Genomic DNA, 286 nt, shown 5'->3' with positions numbered 1-286 from the left:
ACACAACGCTGACAGCTGCCCAGGAAACACAGGAAGAAATGTGAGATATGATTAAAAACAACCTGTCAGCAAAGAGAACCTCATCACAAAATGAATAAATGAAGTGAGAACAGAACTTGCAGGTAACCAGCAATATGAATTCTGCAGAAAGGCCTCGAAAAGCAAAGAAATGCAAAAACTGGAAACCTGGAATAAAACCAGAAAATGCTGGAGATTCCAACAGGTTAGGCAGCATCTGGACTAACATTTCAGGTCTGTGACTTTTCATCAGAACAGCAGTTGTGTT

The sequence above is a fragment of the Narcine bancroftii genome, chromosome 5 (assembly GCF_036971445.1).
Source record: "Narcine bancroftii isolate sNarBan1 chromosome 5, sNarBan1.hap1, whole genome shotgun sequence".
NCBI classification, from domain to species: Eukaryota; Metazoa; Chordata; class Chondrichthyes; order Torpediniformes; family Narcinidae; genus Narcine; species Narcine bancroftii.
Note: the sequence above shows the minus strand (reverse complement) of the source record.